Here is a 23,882-nt window from a genome sequence, read left to right on the forward strand (position 1 = left end):
TTTATTAGTGTAGACAACTCTTGATAAGTAGATCACTTCAACTGATGGAGATCAGCAACTTCACATAATTTTTAGTGTTTGAAAGCTGCTTGACACTCTGAGAGCTTAGGCAATTTGGCCAGGGTCCAAACCATAATAAATAAAGAGTGAACTCTTGTTTATTATATGTTGAACAAAGATTGCACTCTTTTCTGTATGTAGTTGTTTTTATATTATCTCCCCCATTAGACTGTGAGTAGGGACTATCTTTTACCTTCTTTGTATCCACAACACCTGAACACACAGAAGGTGCTTTATAAATGTCTGTTGACTAAAAAATATATACCGCCATTGTTTAAAAGTGAGGGCAATTCCATTACTTTCCAAGGTAGTCTTTTGAAAATATAACTTTTTGAAGACAGGATCTGTTTTATTTTTGCATTTTTGTCTCTATTGCAGAGCACAGTACCTAGCACCTACTAGGCATTTAATCCAGGCTTGTTGAATTGAAAGTTCTAATTATTAAGAAGCTTTTCCTGACATAAAGTCTAAATGTTTTTCTTCATAATTCCTTCCCATTGATCTATTTCTATCTTCTGGAGCCAAGTCAAACAAGTTTCTTCCACATAACAAACTTTCAAGTACTTGAAGACTGTTACCATGCTTCAATGCCTCTCCCAAAACCTTCTCTTCTTTAGGCTAAACTTCCTCAGTTCTTTCCATTTGTAAGTCCTCAGATGGCAAGACTGCAAAGTCCTGTTCACCATTCTGATTGCCCTTCTCTGGACTTCTCTCCACTTTCTCACTTTCCTTCATAAAATATAGTGCCCAGAACTTTAGAAAATATTCCAGATAAAGTTTGGCTACGTTAGTGTACAGTGAAACTAATTTTCCTGGTTACAAAAAAGAACTCTATCTCCAATATATTATGTTCGTAACAAATTATTAGTTATTCAGGTTTTCTTTTCTACTATTTATTTGTTCATTAAGCACTGTATTCGTGTGTGTATAATGTCCATACATTTCTTTTAATTTTATATATACAGCCCCCCTGCCAATTCCTATTCACTGGAGCCCTCTGGACTGATGATTGCTAATATGGTTTTTAGTGGATATTCAGTGAATCCTCTCCAAAACTATAACTTAAAATCCTCTACTGGTGTGTGCTTACCTTAACAATAAACCAACTGATGTAATTATCTCAAGAAAAAGGCATTTTTTAGGATAGTACAGTAAGAACAGTAGATAAAAATATTTTTCCATAAATCTACAGTGAATCCTCCCACAAATACATATAACATATTTAGAAATGAATTGGCATTATAATGGTGGTAGAAAGGGTAGGCACAAAGAATAAACTGGTAGGGAGGTAGATGTGGCCAGGGCAACTCATACCTATGGCGCTGAAGATTTTCATTGATTTTTTTCTTCTCACTCTGCTTGCTTGGGCATGAGTCTCTACTGGGCTTAGCTAAACTCCATGGGCATGCTCTTCAGTGAAGCTCAATTTCTGACTCCCAGAACTAATTTTTCTTGAATCTTTATCTGGCTCTCTTCTCTACTGCCAGGGCCATATTCCTCAGAGCTGCTTCCATAGACTGGGCTCAAACTCTTACTAGGCAAGTAGCTACACTTCCAAACTGGTATGTGGAGAATTAGGAGAATAGAAAAGCCTCTCTTCCCTCTTGCTGCCCTCTAGTAGAGGCAACAGGAGAAAAGCAAAAGGCAATCCTTTTTTAAGAGCTAGGTTCTTCCTGGATAGCTAGTTTTTCTCTAAGAGAAAATATGACAAGAGACATATTTCATTGAATCTACTTCTTGCTTCAACTGTCATTAGGCATCACCAATCTTCAGCAAACTAATATCAAGTTACTGTTCTAATTCTACCAAAGAAGAACTTTCAATGTTTCATTTTAAACACATTAATATACTTTATTTCATTTTGGCCAGCTAGGTGGCACAGTGAATTGAGTGCTGGAGTCAGGAAGACTTATCTTTTTGAGTTCAAATCTAACCTCAGACACTGCCTAGCTGTGAGACTCTGAACAAGTCATTTAAACCTTTTAGACATATTTCCTCATCTATATAATGAACTGGAAAAGGAAATGGCAAACCACTTTAGTATTTTAGTGAGACTTCTTTTACCTGCTCCTTTGGTGATTTCATCAGTGGCACTGGTGGGGAAACCACCTGATAGGAAGTGTCCTGACCAACTCTTTCCTGCATCATATACTATTTATAATTGTAGAAATACAACTTTGAAATCAGGAAGCCCTGGATTCAAGTCCTGCCTCTGGCATATACTAGCTAGATGACCCTAGCCAAGTCTTTTAATGTCTCAATGCCTCCAGAAAATTCTGTAAGACTATAATGTTGCAGAGAAGTTACTAGACTACATTCATAGAGAGAGTTAGTGTAATTTCCCTATACCAGTGTATATGTCTAGACCCATGTATAGATCCAGACCCTCTCCTGTTCTCTCAACAAAAACAGAAAGTTATCGTTGGCATGAAAATTATTTTTCTAGGGTAAGTTAGCTGTCTTAGTGAATAAAGACCCAGGTCTAGAGATGGGTGGTCCTGGGTTCAATTCTGACCTCAGACACTTTCTAGCTATGTGATCCTGAACAAGTCATTTAACCCCCATTGCCTGGCCCTTACCACTCTTCTGTCTTGGAACCAACCAATACTTAATTTTAATTTTAAGACAGAAAGTAAGGGTTTAAAAAATTATATCTCTGGTTCTTTTTATACTTCATATTACATAATATATGCCTTTGAAATGTTTTTATATTCCTCAAATTTTAAAATTTAAAATGGCATTGCAGAATTCCATTACATAGAAATACTCTAATTTATTTAGCCATTTACCAACTGTTGGGTGTGTGGATTGTTTCCAGTTCTTTGTAATAATAAATGAAATGAAGATACATATGTATGTGCATGTATATATATGAATATAAATGCATATATTACATATACATATACTTGAATAGATATGTTTCCCCCTTTATTATAATACTTAAGAGTATTGGTCCTTAAAAGAGATTATTAGGTTAAATGGTTATTTGGTTATTATTATTTTTATAAGATTTTAAAGATTATCTGGTCCAACCCATTCATTTTATAGTATAGCAAACTGAAGCTGAGAAGCTTCTGAAACTACACTTTAATTCTAAGCTCTGTTCCCTCACCCCAAATGCAACCCTATTTCTATCATACCATCATTACCTCTTCTGTGTATTCCTAGATTTTGAGTCTACAAGTTTTTAGTTTCATCAGACTCTGAGTATACTTTTTTTTTAATTTATTTTTTTACCTAATCCCGTTGAATTTTGCCTTGCATTTTTTTTGGTGCCAATTTGATGTGAAATGGGTATGAAATGGTACCTCAGAGATATTTTAATTTGCATTGCTATGGTTATTAGAACATTTTTGAGCTATTGTTTATTATAAATTAGCTGCCCGTATGCTTTGATTATTGATTTAAAGAGGTAAGGGCACTGTCTTTGATCTGAGGAGCACAGATCACAGTCTGAGGGTACAGGAAATATTCATTTGTTTCTTCTACCTTTTAGAAGATAAATAGTTATTGCTGCTGTTTTCTTTAAATATTTCCCCCACTTAAAAATGTCTTGATTATGGCATCTTTGGTTATGTATAATGTTTTCATTTTTATGTAATAACATAATCTACCATATCCCCAGGAAATTTTTCCTTTTTGCTTAATAGGTAAAAATGTATTTGCCCTCCCCAACTGAGATAAAAATATGATTCCTCTTAAAGTTCTTTTCATAATTAATTTTAAGCTTAAGCTAAAATTTACTGGTATATATGCTATTAGGCAAGGGTCTAAATTGTTTTTTTTTGTCCTCTTGCTAGCCAGCATCCCCAATTATATTTATTAAATAGTAAATTCTCCAGTTTTTATTGTCTATAGCTCTATCAAATATTAACCTCTTTTATGCATTTGTTTCTATTTCTGGGGTTTCTATTCTCTTCTAATGGTCAATGTTTCCATTTTATTTTTGCATAATACCTGACAGTTTTGACAAAATTGCCTTAAAATATATATTGTAAAGGCCAGTCTAGCTTCACTTGCTGCGTGCCCCATGCCCTCCAAAAATGAATCCCATACATTTTTGCCTATTTGTTTCTCCATTTGAATTTTGTTTATGTGGCAGAGGCATTATGGTCTTGTAAACAGATGGTTGGACTTGGAGTAAGGAAGATCCAGGTTCAAGCTCTTCCTCTGACATATACTAGCTCTATGAATATGAGGGAATCATTTCAATTAGAGATTGAAGCATTTATTAAGTACTTATGATGTCTCAGGCATGTGTGGTATGCTGGGAATACTAATACAAGCACAAAGAAAGCTATCCCTGACCTTGAGGAGCTTACATTTCATTCTAATGGGAGAAAACAACATGTTAAAGAGATTTAAAAAGAGAGGAAGTGGAGATCCAAGTGGAAAACTTGTTAGGCAAGTCAGGAGCGAATAGAGTTTAGAAGGATGGATGGCTGGTATGGTACTTCCTTAAGTGGGGCTTCTGAAGTTACTTAACTTCTCATGGAGCATCACAGGCCAGGGTCTATGACTATTCATTACAGAGGAATTGTTCATCACCATTGATGGAGAAATCTCTAAAGCAGGAAATTTCCTATGCCAATGATATAACAAGATTCTACCAATTAAACAGATACATTTTTGTCCACTTTTATGAAGAATCTGGTAAATAGGTTAATATTACATTAAGTCTCTATATTAATGTAGTATCATCCTTTTTACTGTGTTGATTCAGCCTATCAAAGAGCATGGCATCAGTTCTGAATACTTGCCGTTGCTAATGTCCTCAAATAGCTAATTTATCAGTGATTCACAAATGACTAGATTATGTCCATAATGACACTTCTCACTCCAGAGCTAATGTTTTCTTTATGTAATTGATGACTCCTTCCTTCATGATGGATTGTGGCACATTTAAATGCTGTTCTTTGAAGACTATAACATTAGAAGATTTAGCTTGTGCTAACTTTTATTTTAAGATTATTTTAAAACACACCAAAACCCACTCCTTTTTGATAGACAAAGACTCTAACAAAGACAGTTAAAGAATATACCACGAGGTTGATAACAGAATTATAGTTGAGCTGATTATAAGCTCCATGAGGGCCAAAATTTTATCTTCGTCTCCTTCAACCTAGTACTTTGCACATGGTAGATACATTTATGACTGTGCAAATATATTTGGCTTTCCTGGTGTCACACAGGGTCTCCCACTGCTCTGCTTTTGCTCCAGACATCCTTCCGTTTCCTCATTTGTAAAATGTGTCGGAGAAGTCAATGATAAACCACTTCAGTATCTTTGCCAAGAAAACCCCAAATGGGGTCACAGAGAGTCAGACATGCCCTAAACGACTAGAACAACAAATCCCCCGTGTCTGGCATTGTGCCTGGCAAATAGGTTTGTAAGATTCTGAGCTAGAAGGGATCTCAGAGGCCATATAATCTAGTGTCCTTATTTCATAGATAAGAACACCAAGGATCAGAAGTGGAAGGTTCTGTGACTCATTCCTCTGTCCCATACTGCCTCTCAACAGTAAGAACTTAATAAATGCTTGTTCATTCATTGATAAGGCAGATAAAACTAAGAACCTGTACAAACAGAATTTTATCCCAAATGATGAATAGCTACGTTTGTGGTTGTTCAGTTATTTTTCAGTCGTCTCTGACTCTGTGACCCCATTTGGGGTTTTCTTGGCAAAGATTCTGGAATGGTCTACCATTTCCTTCTCCAGCTCATTTTGCAGATAAGGAAACTAAGGCTAACAGGGATAAATGACTTGCCCAGGGTCACACAGCTAGTGTCTGAAGAGGCCAGATTTGAACTCAGGTCCTTCTGACTTCAGGACTGGTATTCTATCCACTGTACCACTTAGGTGCGCTTTTATAATATATAAAATAACTGTATATATTTACTTAAATACACACATATACATATATGCACAGTTATGTGTATATATGCATGGATATATAAATTTACTATTACACACTATATATATATATATGTATATATTAACCCAGTGGCAATCAGAGAGATTCAGGTCTTGCTGAAGAATATTTCCCAAAGGAGGAGAGTCTTCAGTAGAATTTTGAAAGTATAAGTAGCTGGTTAGGCAGAGAAAAATGTGGGAAGCCTTTCCCAACAGAAACAAGACTAAAAGCCAAGAGCCTGGATTGAGAGCCGGAGACAGGAAGTTGTCTTGGCTGAGACTGAAAGCCAGTTCCTGGCTTTAGGACCAATGTGAAGTGATCCCATGCCACACTCCCCCTTATTCTAGGCTGGGCCACACTGCCCTCAGGTCTGGAGTCATCATGCCAATTGTCTGAGATCCTTCCTTGGAATTTTCCCTTTGTGGCCTGATTTCCCTTCATTCTGAAAACTCCCATATTCAGTGGGGCTGCCAGATTCCCCGTGTAATACCACAGTTTCACACACAGAGAAATAAACAGATCAAAGGGATCCCATCAAAATCTATTTTGATTTTTTAAATGGAAAATCTGTTTGGGATAATCGAGCCAGTCTGGTGTAGCAAACCACAGATTTTTCAGTTTCCATCAAATGGCAAATTGCTTAATGTCAATTGGCATTAAGTGGACTGATTGGTACCCAATTAGCACAGCCTGTTTTGAGAAGAGGAAAGCATTTCCATTAAGCTTGATTGGTTCCTTCCAATCTCTTCTTGCATGGAATTCCAAGTACCCTGTAGATCTCCCTTATCTGATGAATTCTTAGCCTAGTCAAGATGAGGGGGTAGAGGACAGAGGTGGTGGTGGGGTTATTGTGAGCCTCATTCTTCCTCATTTAAACAAGGAGCTTAGGAACATAGCTGTAGAACTGGAAGAGAACTTAGAGGTCATTTAGTCTAATACTCATTTTAAAGATGAAGAAACTGAGGTCCAGAGAGGTTAAGAAACTTGTCTGAAGTCACACAGATAATAAACAGCATAGTTGCATCTTTAACTTGTTCAGGCCACAAGGGTCTCATTTAGTAAATGACAGCTCTATCCTTAGTGCCACATTAGTGGCTTGAAAGAGTTAATGCCTAATCCCTAAGCACTGTATCCACATGGCCCTTGGAAAATCTGGTTGATAAGCTATTAGACTGAATTATTGGACCAAGTCACTCTGTGATTTGCTTGGGAAGATTCCTGCTGGAGATTCCTGGGACCAAAATAGTGCTGGGAATGACAAGTCATATGTGTGAAGACCTCAGCAACTCTGCCAGTGCTGGGAAACCCCTGTCGCTGAGAATCAGTGACAGAGACACTACAAATCTTCCAGACACTGGCAACCTGGAGAGCCCCGATGCAAAGCATTTCTGCTAAATCCACGCTCCAGAGGCTCCTCAAATGAAAGAAATCTGCATGAGCCCATACTGGCCAATAGAAGCAGGATGAGAAAAGATAGAAGCCTCATTTTCACATCCATAGATGCTATGCTCCCTTTGGTTAGTAATTTACATTTATATAGACTCTTTCAGGCTCTAGCCTCCACAAAATGGCGCTACTGGTTTATATGTATAGAATGCATCTATCTATAAGCAGCTTTGTATATATCAACACAATCTTCCCATCTGTATTTAAATGTATGTGACTAATTTTAAATACAGACCATTTTTAAAGCCATATCCTATTTGAATGAATTTCTCTTTCTTGGTGAGAGATTATAATGATAAAGACAGGTTTAGAAGAGTTATAGGAGGATGATTTTAATCTGAAATTATTTTAATCAATCTGTTTATCTAGCTGTCTATCCTATTTGTCTAGCATCTATTTATCCATCCATTCATCTATCTATCTATCTATCTATCTATCTATCTATCTATCTATCTAGTAGGAAATTCATTCATTCAACAATTTTTATGAGAGCCTACTATATATAAGAGCCCAGTGAAGATGCAGGAAAGGGAAATTTTCTGACGATTTGAAATAAATAGGTTTCAGCATGGTCCCCTAGGCAGAATTTTAGTCCTTATGTGATTGAAATGCAAGAGTACTGGTCTAGGAGTCAGAAGACATGAGACATCTACTAGCCTTGTGACATGTGGAAATCACCAAATTTCTGAGCATCCATTTCCTCATTTTTATGGGGGCATTGTTACTAGCAGTAAATGATCAGAAGATTGATTGAATGAAAAGTAATTTATTAAGCACTTGAAATATGCCAAGCACTGTATTAAGCACTGAGGATACAAAACCAAAAGCAAGACAGTCCCTGCCTTCAGGGAACTTTAGTTCAAATATGGGGAATATGACATCCTCAACACTTGACACAAAGTAAATACTTTATATATAATTTTTCAGTCATTCATTCTCATAAATTTTCCTTAGTTCAGCTCAAGAAGAACCCCTTAATTGCCTACATTGAATCTATCATGATGGTTCCCAGGCTGCTGAGGAAAGCAGAAATGAAGCTGCAGCAGTATAGTGGTCAGGTTGTTGTTTGGGAAGTGATAGGGCTGGTTAATAAAACCATTCACATACCATTTCTAGTACCAATGGTGTTATTGTTTTGATTGTTTTTTTTTGGGGGGGGGGAATAAATTGGAAAGGATGATCTGAGGTAGTAAAGACAGAAAGAAGATGAACTGAAGGAATATGAAATGTAGATAAGGAAGACTGAATATAGCAGATCATATAATAAAAGCAACAGTCAAGACAGCATGGGCATCAGGCCAGAAGTTCCCCAGAGCATGCTTTGGTCTCTGGTCTGAAGGGTGTAGGGTAGATAGGTTGTCTGACAAAAAAAAAAATGGAGGGGACTGTGTCTCCATGGCCCTTGGAGACTCTCGTTGGTGAATTATTAGGCTGAATAGAAGTTCTCCCTTAGAAGTTACATCATTCTTTACAACGTAAAGTATAGCTAGGTACAGCTAGCTAGATATGGTGGGTCATGAGAAATAATCACTAATCAGGACAGCAGGAGTCTCAGAATTGCTGTCAGGAAGGTATTTTGTAAACTTCAGTTTTTATGCATTCTTTTCTAATACCTCCTAAAGAATGGTTTGAGAGTTCTGATGTTCTTCATTGGAGATGTCATTCTGGTTGATCCTAGTTTAATCTTATAGTAGATCACTGGTACTGGAATCAGCAAGGGTGAGTGTGTACTAGCTTTGACACTAGCTGTGTGACCTCGTGTTATCCATTAGCTTATAGACTAAATGGTTTCTGAGCTCCACTTTGCTCAGCTATGAAATAGGGATAATATTTTCCCTATCTATTTCGTAGTATTTTTGTTAAGATCTGACAATATTTATGTGTTATTATTTTTCTTATTGTAGCCATGTAGGTTGTTTGGGCAGATGTTGTGTTTAAGCAAAATGGTTACCTGAACCAATACATCAACCTTCACCTCTAACAGCTATTGACTCATTTTCTTGCTAAGCACCTCTTAAGGTTCACAGGCATTCTAAAGGTTATGACTACCTCAGAGAATACTAACATTATAGAAATAATTTTCTAATTACTGTTTTCCTCCCTTCCCTTCCCTCCCCTCCTTTTTCTCCTTACTCCCTCCCACGCATGAACTCAGGAAAATCTACTTTCTTTTTTAGGTTAATTTTCCCTTATCAGTCCCAGTATATGTTTAAAGGCTTGCACACAAATCATAATAAATGACATATTTTTTAACAGCAAACATTGGGAAGTTCTGAATCCAGCCTCAGACATTTTTAACTATGTGATCTTGCCTACCTCAGTTTCCTCAACTCTAAAATGATAGTAATAGAACCTACTGTTCAGGGTTGTTGTAAAGATTAAACAAGATAATATTCATAAAGTATAGTGTCTGGCATATAATAAATTCTTATTTCCTTTCCTTTCCTCCCTACTTCCTCCTTCCTTTCTTCTCTATTATTATTAGTAAGAGCGAGGGAATCAGCATGGGAATAGGTTCAATCTCTTATCTATAGGCACCATGAAAAAGCTTATTTGCATTTCTCTACTATGTATTTGAAAAGGAAGGAAGGTAGAAAGGAAGGAACATGGAAGTTGCTTGTGGGCTAATCTTGGCTCCATGACATTTGAATGGTTTCTTTCTGAATACTTGCAATATTTTCTCTTTGCCCTGGGAATTCTGAAATTTAGCCATAATTTTCCTGGGAGTTTTCATTTGGGGATCTCTTTCAGGAGGTAACCTATGGATTCTTTCAATTTTTATTTTATCCTTTGGATCTATGATATTGGGGGGGCAGTTTTTCTTTATAATTTCTTAAAATATGATGTCTAGACTTTTTTTGATCATGTCTTTCAAGTGGTTCAATAATTCTTAAATGTTTTTTCCTCAATAATTTTTCCAGATCAGTTGTTTTTCCAATAAGATATTTCAAATTTTCTTCTAATTTTTCATTTGCTTAACTTTGTTTTATTGTTTCTTGATCTCTCATGGAGTCGTTAGCGTCCACTTGCCCAAATCTAATACTATTTTCCTCAATGAGCTTTAATAACTCTTTTTACATTTGACTAATTCTGGTTTTTTGAAAAGTTCTTTTATTCAGTGAATTTTTGTGCCTCTTTCACCATTAGGCCAATTTTGTTTTTTAAGATATCATTTTCTTCAGTATTTTTGTGCTTCTTCTACCAAGCTATTAATTCTCTTTTCATAATTTTCTTATATTTTTCTTTAATTCTTCTAGGAATTCTTGCTGGCCTTACATAGATCCAATGAGCATTTTTAGAAGCTTTCTTTGCCACTGTTTTCACATTATTGTCTTTTTAAAATTTAAGTCTTGGTCTTCTTTGCCACCATAGTAGATTTTTTTAGGGTCAAGTTCTTTTTGTTGTTGTTGTTTTCTCATTTTCCCAGCCTGTTTCTTCACTCTGAACTTTATGTTCTCCCTAGGAGTAGGGAGGCTTCAGACTTTTTCATGCTTTTGTTTTCAGAGCTAGTTCTGGGAGTCTGTAAATTTTTGGTGCTTCCAATGTGGTATTATCTTGCTCTTCAGTTCCTCCTTCTGGTCTTTACCCAAGAGGTGTCCCTATTCTCTGTAGCTGCAAGTATTAGTGTTCCTCTTGGCCCTGGAACTGTGATCAAAGCCTCTGATCTCTGGTGAGCAAGGTCTCTTCCCCCCTTGAATTGCACCTCAGAACTACTTATGGTCAATAGAGTTGCCAATCGAGTTGCATCCAATACCAGCAAATGGTCCTCTGTAATCTCATTCTGACCAGTTGTGTGACCATCTTATTGCTTCTGGCTGAGAGATCCTGAAGTGCTGTTGTTGTGGTCACCTCCAAGGTTCACCACTGGTGTTCCTGTCATACTCTAGGCCTGTGCCAACCCCAATGTTAAAGTTCTCACCTATGGACCTCTCAAGTCGTCTTAGGTTATTAACCTTTTGTTAGTTATGCTACTGCAAAATTTCATTTGAGTAATTATTTTAAAGTTGTTGGGAGAGTTCATTGAGATATCAGCCTGTACTCTGCCATTTTGGCTCCCCCAAGATCACTGATCTTAATAGATGTGTTACTCAGGACAAGTCACTTAACTTTGCTGAACCTCAGTTTCCTTATCTGAACGTGGGGTTAGTAATACTTTTAATGTCCACCTTATAGTATTGGAAAGTTCAAATGAATTTATGTATGTATAAATATAGTCATCCCTCGCTATAGCGTGGTTCAGTTTTTGTGCCTTCATTGTATCGCAGGTTTTAAAAAATATATATCTAATTCTATATTGTGGAATTTTTGCTATATTGCAGAATTTTGTGGATGAATAACGTTTTGTACAAAATGGAAATGCAGTATGCCACTACCACTTGTGCAAGTAAACCAACATGAGATTGTACACGGTACACTATTGGCTGCTGGGATGAAAGGCGACCACCGCAGCATTGTGTTCTGTATCCTGGGCACTAACTGACTCAGTGACTGTAGGTTAATAAAAGTGTAGAAAAGGTTTATAAGAGAGTGGGAAGGGTTTATAATGCCTTAAAATATATATAAATAATAAAATGAATATAAAGCTACTACTTTCACCTATTGCAGGGGGTCTCTGGAATGTAACTCCTGTGATAGGTGAGGGATCACTGTATTTTCAAAACTTTAAGTCAGTCAGTAAAATAATTATCAGGTTTTTTAGCATTAATCACCAATGGTCTTTATTAACAGGACCTTCATTCCTAAAATTGCAAAAGAAGAGCATAGCAAAGTGATTTCTAGGGGTAAATCCAAAAGCATTAATTATTACAGTCATGAAGAACCTGAGGTCTAGAAAAGTTCAATGACTTCCCATGTTCACATTTTTTATTGGAAGATTAAGGACAAAAACAGTTCTCTAGACTTTTAGCCTAAACCCCTTTCTTTGGACAGGTACTTATTGTAGACATTCTGTCCCTGTTTACCCGGCTTTTTTTTTTTTTTAAATCATCTGAAGCATTGTTTGTTTTTCCCAAAAAAACCCTACAGTATCTGTAAGAAGAAACAATTATTTTGCCTTCACAGTTGTGATGTCCAAAGCTGATGGCTCTTATTTACATATGTAAAGCTCTTCCTAGAGACTTCAGAATCACCAAAGAAAGATTAATTTACGTTCAGTATAGCTTGTATTTTGTTTTTTATTCTTTGAAAATTGGTAATCCATGCAAGGTAGAAATAAATGGTTTAGGTGCTTGAGGATTTATGACTTCATCCTAGTAGCCCTCTCTTCAAATGTTTGACCTAGATTGGCATTCCTTCTTGGACCTGAGGTGCCATGGACAAAATAAATTCATCCCTCTATGACCTGATTTGGGCTAATGAGCCTGTTTGCACTTAGCCACTATGATCTTCAGAGGACAGACACGAAGTCCATTATTGATCTCATTCTGGAAACCTTGGTAGGGTCTGCCAACCTTCAACATGACTTTAGTGGAGAAAAACTGTGAATGTGGAAATAGAGGACTTGAATTTAAATCCTAGCTATTGTGTAAGGAATGACAACATGCCATTTAAAAAACATTTTAAGTGACTAAAATGACACCCTGGATCTTTCTTCTAAAAGGAGTTCTTCAACTCCAAGTCAGAACTCAGGGCACTACAGTCCAGTTTAACAACTAGGAGAGACTATAACAAACCAAACTGCCTCTGATTATGAGAATCAAAGTCATGTCAAGCAATCAGCTTTCCTTGTATGGCTGAACAATGCCCTTCTGGTACAGTTAAATGTTGTAGAATGCTTCTTATTGTCTATGTAACCTAAATTCTACCCTACTATACAATTCTATAACCAAGTATCATTTCCTGAAGGCTGAAGATGATACTAGATCAACTGTCTTCCTTAGTGTGCTAATAAATCTCTTTTCTTTTCAATTTAGCCACTCACTTTATTCGACTTTCAGTCTTCTGAAATTGATCATTCAAATTTCTTCTGGACTCTTCAGGAATCCAGCTGAGAAATTCCCCCAACACTCTCTTGCTATTTGTGGGAAAATTATTCATTTCACTGGACTCAGTTTCCTAATCTGTAAAATAAGTATATGGGACTAGATCATGAGTTTTTAACTTGGGTTAATGGATAGATTTCAGAGGATCTGTGAACTTGGATGGGGAAGTACATATTTATTTCAATATGATTGATTTCATTTACAATTATATGTATTTAAAATATTATTTTGAGATGAACTGTTACATTTGATATAAAAAAGTTCAAAGATTCATTGATAAGTACTGCTGCCAATCATACTTGTCAACTGCAGAGGCATTTTAATGACCAATTTATTATAGACATGGAGCATAGTCGCATGGTACACAAAAAGCAATGAGCCATGAGTAGCATTTTCAAAAATCTTATATAGGACAAGATAGGATGGATGCAATACAGAGGGGGAAAAAGGAAGGTAAAGATTTATATATCAGGAAACCAGCGGACAAAAGAGAAATCTACATAATATGAAATAATAAACTGATTACAGATACTAGGGGATTTAACTAGAACTTTGCAAACAGAGCAGGAACTAACTGGACATAAATGGGGCTATAGTTGATGTCTTCACTTAAGTAAACAGGGATAATAAAATTGAACCAGAAGTTCTTACATCACTAGCCAATTAATTATGTGAATTAAAATTTGATGTCTCAGTTAAACGATGCAAGTTTCAGCCACTGAAGTGACTCACTAGCTATCCTTAGGAAATGGAAGTCCCAGAGCTTATACCGAAGCACTTTCTTACTACAGACTTCATTGGGGTCTGTGACACAAAAAAAGGACAAAAATCTTTATAATAGTTGGTCCCTAAGGTTCCCTCCAGCTCTAAATCCTATCATCTTTAGGAGAGTTTGGGCCACTTCCAGGCTGTGCTTATGACATTACATTATAAAAGATAACTAATACTAACTAGAGTAATTTATTAATTGGAGCAACCAATTCCTGGATTGTTATAACCAAGAGATTATTTAAAATGCATTCTTAGGCTTAAGAATTAGTATGTCTTTTTTTAGGGGTGGGGTTAATAGTTTTTTGGCAGGGTTTTGCCTCTGAAGTCTACATCTAGCAATTTCCAGGATGTGATAAAAATTATCTCATTAATGGGATTTTAGGTGATCTGCATTCTAATAGTGACTGTTATACATTGAATAACAATCTCTTCAAAAGATTGGGGCCCAATTGATGTAGAACCAAGAGAACCATATACATAGAGATGGATACACTGTGGAATGTAATGGACTTCTGTACTAGCAGCAATGCAATGATCTAGGACAATTCTGAGGGATTTATGAGGAAGAATGCTATCCAAATCCAGAGAAAGAACTGTGAGAGCAGAAACACAGAAGAAAACAACTGCTTGATCACATGGGTCGATAGGGATATGATTGGGGAATTGTTATTTTTAAAAATGATATGGATGGATATTAAAAGAAGTATGAATATTTTAATAAGGCCATGTTGGTAAAATATAAAATGACCACGCGCCTGCTAAGATCTAATTCAAATTCCCCACCATACCTTCTCCCACCTGGCTCCCACATACCAAAGAGAAAGTCCCAATCAAGTCCTTTCTATTTAAACTACATTTTACATTCACTCATGTCATCACGTAAGACCAGAAACCCATTGAATCATGGGAAATGTAGTTTCCAAGTCCCCTAAACATCCACAGGAAGTTTGTCATTTATCTAAATATTTAAAACTCAAATGAGCCCCAAATACCTCTCAATGGAACACATTTCCCCCTGAGATCCAGTGAAAAAGAATGGTTTTTCTCAGTGGATCTTGTAAACATAGTCAACTTCTAAATTATAGGAATTTGGGGATAAAAGAAAAGAGGATAAAAACTAGCCACATTGACAAAAAGCCAATTGGGGCAGTCCCCTATTGGCATAAGAGTGAACATTCAAAAACAAATGCATTCAACTCCCCATAGTTCAATCGACTGTACCCCAAAGTTCAATTTGGATCTTCATGATTCAGTGAAGGCTCTTCAGGCATTTTCATCGTGCCTTCTCCAAGCAGGTTTAATGTCTGGATTCTGGGGAGATGGCAAATTTCTTATCCTGAAATTACTCTCAAAAGAATTTAAACTTTACATTATAGATTATAAAACAAGAAGCTTATGATCCAAATTGGGAGAAAACATGCAAACAGCTTTATATATACAAGTTATATATAAAAGAAATAGGAAATTATCAATAGAGGGAAAGTACCAGAATTAAGTTGGATTGGGAAAATTGTATTTTAGGTGGAACTGAAGGTGGAGATGAGAAAATAGAGCATTCAAGGCATGGAAGAGCAGCCAGAGAAAATACTTGGAGCCCAGAGGTCTTGTTCCAGGCACTACAAGGAGGCCAGTGCCACTGGATCAAAGAACATGGGAAGGGAGGGATGTAAGGATGAAAGGTAGAACAAGAAGGAGTGGTTATGAAGGGATTTCAGTGCCAAACAGGATTTCATGTTTGATCCTGGAGGCAATTTACATCTATAAAGTATTTCTGCCCATGACATAGGTGTTAATCTTATCCCCTATAAAAATTAGAACATGATATTAGGAAAACCAGTTCCTAGTTATAGATGTACCACTGACTAGCTGTGTGGCTTTGAACAAGCCTCTAATTGTAGTGGAGAACATATAGTAAAGAGTATTGGATTTGCAGAAGAACCTGGTTTGAAATTCCAGTTCTCCTTTATAATGACCTCCTACTTTCCTACCTCACTAGGCATTAGTTTCCTCATCTGTAAGATATAGAGGCTAGATTAGGAAATCTCCAATCAATGCCATTTCAGTCTCTAAATCCTAGACTTCTATGACCTCACAGTTTTAGTCTTCCCTTCTGTAAAATGAAAGAAAAAAGTATCTTCTTGATCTGAAATATTCGGGAGGATCAAATGAAATGATTGGTATGAAAGTGCTTAGAAAGCATTCAAACGTCTATAAATATTTGGCAATTCTGATTATTTTAATATGGTTTCTTACATAGTACCATTTCTGCCCATTTCCCAGTAACCTTTTAAACACCATACTAAGTACAATTTAGGTGCTCACTAGGTCCTTGCTGTTCACTTGTTTCCAACTCTTTGTGATCCCAGGGACCATAGCACACCAAAATGGTCCATTGGGTTTTCTTGGCAAAGATATTAGAATGGTTTACCATTTCCTTCTTCACTGGACTAAGGCAACAGAGATTAAATGTCTTGTCCAGGGTCACATAGCTAGTGAGTGTATGAGGATGGATTTGAATTCAAGTCTTCCTTTCTGCAGGTCCAGTGCTCTCCACTGAGTCATCTATCAGCCTCAACTTCAGTTGAACTCAACCATTCATGTTTCTCATAGTCTCCTCTCCCCCAACACTGCTACTATTCTGGGACAGATCCTCATCACCTCTCCCCTGGACTATTACAACAGTTGCCTTTAAAAAAAAACATATATATATATTTCTCCCCACTTAGATGTAAAAACAATTGTTTAATATTCATTTATTTTTAAGTTTTGAGTTCCAAACTTTCTCCTTCCTTTCCACCTTCCCTCCCCTTCTCCCATCCATTCCCCCTCCCTAAGATGGTAAACAATCTAATAAAGATTTTACATGTGTAATCATGTAAAACATTTTCCCCCTATTAGTCATTTTGTGGAAGAGATCTCAAACAAAAACAAACAAAAAAAGAAGTAAAAAGAAAGTGAAAAAGTCTTCTTATCTTGTCTTTCCTACTTTATATCATCCTCCATTCAGCTGTCAAAATGATTTTCCTAAAGCATAGCTCTTACTATATCATTCCCCTACTGATTTAACTCCAGTAGCTCCCTATTGCCAGCAAATAAACTCAAATTTGAGTGTCAAACTCAAATGGAAATAGGACCACAAAACCATATATAAGAATCCTTACCTGTGCATATTGACTTAGAAAACCACATATTACCATTATCTATATTTTATTATATTTTCCTTATTTTGTAAATATTTCTCAGTTACATTTTTTTAGCTGACTTCAATTATCTGAAGGGCTGTTTTATTTTATTTTTTAATTTTGTTTTTTAGAAAAAAATTTTCCATGGTTACATGATCCATGTTCTTATTCTCCCCTCCACCCCTGCAACCCCCCCCCCCCCCTTAACCCCCTTAGCTGATGCGCATTTCCACTGGTTTTTTCATGTGTCATCTATCAAGACCTATTTCCATATTATTGCACTGGGATGGTCATTTAGAGTCTACATCCTCAATCATGTCTGCATCAACCCATGTGTTCAAGCAATTGTTTTTCTTCTGTGTTTCCACTCCTGTAGTTCTTCCTCTGAATGTGGATAGCATTCTTTTCCATAAATCCCTCAGAATTGTCCTGGATCATTGCATTGCTGCTAGTACAGAAGTCCATTACATTAGATTTTACAACAGTGTATCAGTCTCTGTGTACAATGTTCTTCTGGCTCTGCTCCTTTCACTCTGCATCAATTCCTGGAGGTCATTCCAGTTCACATGGAATTCCTCCAGTTTATTGTTCCTTTGAGCACAAGAGTATTCCGTCACCAACAGATACCACAATTTGTTCAGCTGTTCCCCAATTGAAAGGCATACCCTAGTTTTCCAGTTTTCTGCCACTACAAAGAGTGCAGCTATAAATGTTTTTGTACATGTAGTTTTCCCTGTGATCTCTTTGGGGTACAAACCCAGAAATGGAATGACTGGATTAAAGGGCAGGCAATCTTTTAGTGCTCTTTGGGCATAGTTCCAAATTGCCATCCAGATGGTTGGATCAGTTCACAACTCCACCAGCAATACATTAATGCCCCAATTTTGCCACATCCCCTCCAACATTCATTACTCTCCTCTGCCGTCATTTTAGCCAATCTGCTATGTGTGAGGTGATACCTCAGAGTTGTTTTGATTTGCATTTCTCTAATTATTAGACATTTAGAACACTTTCTCATGTGCTTATTAATAGTTTTGATTTCCTTATATGAAAATTGCCTATTCATGTCCTTGCCCATTTATTGATTGGGGAATGGCTTGATTTTTTTGTACAATTGATTTAGCTCCTTGTATATTTGAGTAATTAGACCTTTGTCAGAGTTTTTTGTTATAAAGATTTTTTCCCAGTTTGTTGTTTCCCTTCTGATTTTGGTTGCATTGGTTTTGTTTGTGCAAAACCTTTTTAATTTAATGTAATCAAAATTATTTATTTTACATTTTGTAATTTTTTCTAACTCTTGCTTGGTTTTAAAATCTTTCCTTTTCCAGAGATCTGACAAGTATACTATTTCGTTTTGGCCTAATTTACTTATAGTTTCCTTCTTTATATTCAAGTCATTTGCCCATTCTGAATTTATCTTGGTGTAGGGTGTGAGATGTTGATCTAAACCTAATCTCTCCCATATTGCTTTCCAATTTTCCCAGCAGTTTTCCTCAAATAGTGAATTTTTGTCCCAAAAGTTGGGCTCTTTGGGTTAACATTTTGATCTGATTAGTGGACAGCACTTTGAGTGTTGTGGACAGCATATGGCCAACAAGTTTGACATCTGTGACGTTCAGGATCAGATATAAAATGCTCTTGTTGACATTTAAAAACCTTCACAACCTGGATGGCCCCTTCTTGCTTTTTTCTTCTTACACTCTTCTGGCCTCAGCATAATGTATAATCCCCAAAACACCCAACACTGGCCATCTTGTCGTTTCTCATATTTGACACACCATTTCTCCATATCATTCCTTTTCACCAACTATCCCCATGCCTGAATGCTTTCCTCTCTCATTTGCATCTCCAGGCTTCCTTCAAGACCTGGCTCAAATCCCACCTTCTACAGGAGGACTTTCCCTAACTCTCCAGTACCTTTTCTGAGATTCCTTTCATTTATATTTAATATATCTTGTATAAGCATAGTTTTTTGTGCATTGTCTCTTCTTTTAGAATGTTTGCTTCTTGAGGGGGTGGGCCATTTTTTCCTTGTTTATTTTTTTCTTTCTCTGGTGCTTGCCCCCCCCCCAGTGTCTGATCCATAGGAAATATATAATAAATGTTTGTTGCCTGATTGACTCAAGCTTACATTCTAACAGGAAGAGATAATTGGGAGTGGTGTCCGGGAAAGAGAGCTTTGGTTTTGAAATTGATAGGAATGATGAGTGGAGTCATGGAGGTGTAGATGAACACATACTTTTTTGTAGCAATAGAGTAATTATTCAGTTCCTGGAGTCTAGAATACTCATCTTCCTCATGGTCTCAGACATTTACTAACTATGTGATCTGGACAAATCATTTAACTATGTTTGCCTCAGTTTCCTGATCTGTAAAATGAGCTAGAGAAGGAGATGACAAACTACTCCAGTATCCTGGCCCAGAAAACCCAAATGAGATCAAGAGAATCAGACATGACTGAAATGACTAAACAACACAATAACTTTATTATGGTTCTAGAGTTAGAAAGCAGAAGTAGAAATGGGAATGGGGGGAGGAAATAAGAGTTCCAACAGGGTTGCAGACAATAAAATGTTGAGGATATGAAATGAAGCATGGATGAACCAGATAGATATTCTGATCCATTCTGATCCTCACAAATCAAGGCAGTGCCAGTATCAGGGCTGAAGCTCCAGAGCTATGATGGTTAAGTCCCACAGGGTATGGTTTTTGATTTAGGAGCAGATGGCAAGATGGGAGGGGTATTGGGTGGGTGGGTGTCAGCAAATAGGAATTACTAGCCATGTGAACCTATGCAAGTTGTTCACCTCACTGAACCCCAGCCTCCTCATCTGTAAAATGGAGATAATTCTAGCACCTACCTCACAGAGTTGTGAGTCAAATGAGATAATGTATGTAAAGTGCTATATGTGTCAGAGACTAGTGTTATTTTCCTATTATACAATCTCCAAATGTAGGAAGGAGGTTGAGCACTGGTGACTGTGATAAAAAATAAAGGGATGCAGGAAAAAGACTGGAGGACTATCTCGTGAAAAACAGCAATATTATTTCCAATTTCAATGCATAAGGGTACAGAGTGATCCACGATATATTCAGATCTGGGCAAGTGATTATGTAAATAAATTAAAAGCCAAGAGAGGATAAATGCCATATAAGTACTCCCAGGTGATCCCTAATGTCGGTCTAGGGAGCAACACTTGGAAAAGGATAAGAATTTCAGCTCCATCAGTGGGAGCCTTAAAGAGGAAGGGTCTCCAAGAGATGAATGGGTTTGCCGGGCTATCCACATCAGAATCTGAAAATCTGCCACCCTAGGGCAGGCCACGGCAACTTCCATGAGGCTGGAGTGATTTTGGTGACCACAGGCCATGCTTCTTTCCTTCCCTTCCTCTCCCAATATCTCGAAAATGCATCTCATTGTGTACGACACCTCCCAGATGCCATATTGGGATGACTGGTCCTTTGGGCCAAAGCCCTCACCCTGGATTCTTATCAACTGCTTAGAGGAATAGAAAGAGAAAGGTCTGAATTTCTTCCCTCCCTTTGCTCAGCTGGTGCTCCAGGGGGAGCAGAAGAGCAGGCAAATCTTGGTGTTGGCTGTGGGGGCGTGTGTCCCCATCTGTGTGCTCACACTGCTGTTGCTGCCGTAGTGGCAGGCGGCTGCAGAGGCTTTGTCTCAGGGTCTGAAGAAACGCCCTTGTGGAACATGGACACGTTGAAACTGGGGAAGGCCCCAGAAGCCCTGGCTACCCCAGGGCCCCTTGCTGGCAAGCTCTGGGGCTGCTTCGGGAGTGAGGGCTCAGTGCAGCTGGCCCACAGCCAGGTCAGAGCATCCTGCTTCGTGCAGGAAATATTGAGCAATCAGAGTCTTGAAAAGGACTGGAACCTTTCCAAGACTGCACTTTACATCTGCTCTGTGCTCTGGCTAAGGGAGACCTGTAGGGGAATCTTTGAGACTAGGGCAGAGGGTTCAGAATGCATAGCATCCATATGGTCTAGGCAATAAAGATGCAGATACCAGGCATCATTTTGCACTATTCACTGGAAGCCGTGTTCTGGTTGTCATCCATCATAATGAGCTCAGGGCTATCACAGGCATTATCTCATCAAATCCTCACATCAGCTGGGTGGAGGAAGGCAGGATACAGGTATAGCTATCCCCATTTTACAGATGAGTGAACTTAGGCTCACTTGGCACAGCTATGGAAATACTAAGTGCTCTGTGATTTTGGCTCCCAGTCCAAGATTCTTTTCCCCAGGACCCTAGGAAGGACCTCTGGTCCTGACATTCTTCCTGCTGTACCTCAAGACATCTAAAATTTTGTCTCCTTCAGTTTTATCCCTTTTAGAACAGTGGTTCCCAAACTTTTTTGGCCTTTCCAGAAAAAATATTACTTAGACCCTGGAAATTAATTTTTCTAAAATTTTAATAGCAATTAATAGGAAAGATAAATTTACCTGTGGCCATCACCTCTACCCTGGATAGCTGCAGCACCCACCGGGGGGTGATGGCACCCACTTTGGGAATCACTGCTTTAGAGGATGAGAAAGAAGCAAACATTTATTAGAATCCTACTGTGGGCCATGTGCTTTGCTAAGATTATAAATAATCTCATCTGAGATTTACAACAAACCTGTGGAATAGGTACTATTATCATCGATATTTTATAGTTGAAGAAACTGAGGCACAGGGAAGTTAAGTGATTTGCTGAGGTCATGATTCTAGTATCTGAGGCTGGATTTAAACTTAGGATTTCCTAACTCCAGGTCTAATGTTCTATCCACTGCATCACCTACCAGCAATAACTCTAAATATATCTATCGATGTAAAAAGAGTAATAAAAATATGTTCATTACAGAAATTGGTGGGTTTCACTATAAAAGGAACTTAGATTAAGAATTGGTAGGGACTTTGCAGGCCATTTTGCACACGAGGAAAATGAGACTTAAAGACCTTAAGTGACTTGCCCACTTCGCATAGTGTCGGAATTGGGATTTGAACCCAAGTCTTCCCGACCCAAGACCAGCACTGTACTTACTCTACCTTTGAAATTTATCCAAGAATTTAAACCCAGATATTCTCTCTCCAAATCTAGTGCTCTTGCCATTATACGCCTGAGGGACCATGGTATATATGCAGAAATGTTTGTGTGATTCTGTATACATTTTAATGAATACAAAGAACAAGGAATACAGAATTGATTCATTTGTTAATAGCCCTCTATGCATATTGCAGTGTATCTATTACCTCTCTGTAATATTCTCTCCTTCGGCTAACCTTCTACAGTCAGCAAACTAACTGTGAGTACTAACCAAAAGAACTATAACATCAGAGCTATAGATTTCGAATTTTAAAATATTTATTCTAGTTCACAACCATTTTTTTTAAACCCTTACCTTCTGTCTTAGAACTAATACTGTGTATTTGTTCCAAGGCAGAAGAGCGATAAGGACTAAGGCAATGGGGGGGCTAAGCGACCTGTCCAGGGTCACACAGCTGGGAAGTGTCTGAGGACAGACTTAAACCCGGGACCTCCCGTCTCCAGACCTGGTTCTCAATCTACGGAGCCACTCAACTGCCCCCCACAATTTAGTTTTTTTGAAAGGTTCTACTTTAAACTTTGAGGATGAAGTTGGGGGGAGCCAGAGGGAGATAAGGGTCAAAGCTTTAGTAGAGTCATGATCTTAAGGGCAAAATGCCGGTACATGGTGACACACTTAAAAATCTTTGACTATGGATGTCCATCTAAGGGAAGTAGTACTGGGCCAATAAATATTTACATTTATTTGCAAGGGATGGATATGGGCGACTTTCTCTAAGTGGCACTTGGATTAAAATGAAAACGTACAATATCCAGAGGCTTACTGCCATCTAGACTGAACATCTAAAATTTTTATTAAATTTTGGGACCTTCATCAGGCCAGCTGGCACCATGGAGACCCAACTTAGCTGTCTGTGCATATATAAATGCATGTCGAGTACAGTGCCTTATACCTACTAAGTGATGTTCCTTGAGTGAACAAAAGTATGCGTTCTCTCTTGTGAGGAAAAACAGATGCAAGTCGACCTCATGGCTGAAAGGGGCTAAAGTCTTTTGTAAGGATGTCTCAGAGCTCTAGCAGTCACTCCAATAATTCTTGGTTTCTACACCCTATCTCTACTCCCTCCATCTTGAAGAACTAGATGGTTAAACAGGAATGGAGGAATATGAAGAAACTGAATCACAGGAGGGTTGTTGTTGTTGGTATTTCTTCCCCACATTCACTTGAGAAATCAGGAGTCCAGGTGGGTTTGTGGGGGATGGAGGTAGGGAGGTGGTAGGGTACTATCTTTCCTCAACTCCATATTATTGTGCTTCCACCTGCAAAAATGCCTCTTTGCAATAGAAGTTATGTAGACTATTTAGATATTCCAGGGCCTCTCCATGCAAATCTAGATTCCATTAATCCCAGAGCTTCTCTTCTGTTTCAGAATGAACAAAGAAAGGAAAGGTATATGTTGTTTTTGTTGTTGTTATTGTTTTAA

This window comes from Gracilinanus agilis, chromosome 3, assembly GCF_016433145.1.
Source record: "Gracilinanus agilis isolate LMUSP501 chromosome 3, AgileGrace, whole genome shotgun sequence".
Lineage (NCBI taxonomy): Eukaryota > Metazoa > Chordata > Mammalia > Didelphimorphia > Didelphidae > Gracilinanus > Gracilinanus agilis.